Genomic DNA, 1,722 nt, shown 5'->3' with positions numbered 1-1,722 from the left:
AATGGTTACAAACATTAGAGGTGTTCTTAAATATGTGGGAAAGGTTTATAAAGCCTTAATATATATATAAATACTAAAATAAATATAACGTGGCTACTTTGCTGATTTTCACTTATCATGGAGGAGTCGAACATAACCTCCATGATAAGTGAGGAACCACTGTACTGTTTGTTATATGAACTGTAGCAAAATGTCACTGTTAAAAATAAATCTCTAAGGGCTGAGGAAACAGCACGGTGGTCTAAGAGCCTGCCTGACCAAGTGCAAGGACCTGGGTTTGATTCCCAGTGCCGCATGCAGTGCTGGCCCTGAAAGCAGGCATGGGGGTGCACGTCTGTAATCCCAGTACTGGGAAGGATGAGATGGGAGGATCACTATGAGTCCAAGCTGCCTAGTGAGATCTTGTACCAAATAAATAAATTAAAAAAAAAAAAAAACTTACAAAGTTTTAAAAAAATCCCCAAATTTAACATTTTATTATTATGAATAAGAAATCAACAAACTTCTCTTTAACTTTGATATACACATAAAAAGTTATAAAAACAAAAAACCGCACTGAAATACAAACACCTGGCTTATGCTTAAAGACTGAAAGTGAACCAGATTGCTGATAGAACTCAAAACATTCAGTCGTTTTTATTATGTAAAAGTAAAGAGCCTAAGCCATGTGCTTGTGCATGCCTGTAACCCCCAACAGTCAGGAGTCTGAGGCTGGAGAAATCCTGTTTGAGGCCAATCTGGGATGCTTAGAGTAAGTGAGGCCAGTCTGAACTACACAGGAAGACCCTGTCTCAAAAAACAAACAAACAAAAACCCCTAAATAGTCATACTACATATGTTTATATTCTAATTGTTTATGTTATCTTCTTATTGTAAAATAGATGATATGGGGCCAGGGATATAGCTCAACAGCATAAGCACCTGCCTGGCAAGGTCCTGAGTTCAATACCTGATACAAAAACCAAACAAACAAAAAAGATGAGATAGTTTGTGGAAATAATTTTATTTATTTTTGGACATAATTTAAAAAAATAGAAGATAACTATTGTACATTTTAACTTTTTTTTTTTGCGGTACTGGGGATTGAACTCTGGACCCTGCGTTTGCCAGGCAGGCACTTATTCTACTGAGCTATCTCCCTGGTCCCATTTTGTTTAACAATAGCTATCTAATTCTAGGCCATTTTGGCCCAGAAAAACCATCCAATATATTAAGTGGTATTTGTGACAGAGTTATTTGGAATTCAAGTTGCTAAATCAAAGGCAAGAACCAAGGTGTTTTGTTTTTTTTTTCAGTACAGGGGATTGAACTCAGGACCCTGTGCCTGCCAGGCAAGCGCTTATTCTACTGAGCTATCTAACCGGTCCAAGAACCAAGGTCTTACACAGAAATGCTCATGTGTTGAATGGAGAAAGTCTGAAGTGTGCCTCTAACTTCCCAAATTCTCACTTGCAGATTGTCATCATAGGCAACAAAATAACATGAGATTATACAATATCTATACTATGGAACTGGGGAAATAAACCGTGAGTGGCCCTAGATCTTCAGAAACTAGGTACGGCTAATTTTAAATCTAAGGGACAGATCTAATAAAGAAAACGACTGCTTCTGAGAGTACTTTAAGCCTCACTTCCTCTAACTGGTCATCTACGTTTTAGATTTTCACTGTATTTGCTAGTGTCTGATTTCCTGTCACAGGAGCAAAGGTGGGCACTCGCTCCG

Source organism: Octodon degus, unplaced genomic scaffold (assembly GCF_000260255.1).
Source record: "Octodon degus isolate 3935 unplaced genomic scaffold, OctDeg1.0 scaffold00163, whole genome shotgun sequence".
In the NCBI taxonomy this organism is placed as follows: domain Eukaryota; kingdom Metazoa; phylum Chordata; class Mammalia; order Rodentia; family Octodontidae; genus Octodon; species Octodon degus.
This window is presented reverse-complemented; position numbering follows the sequence as displayed.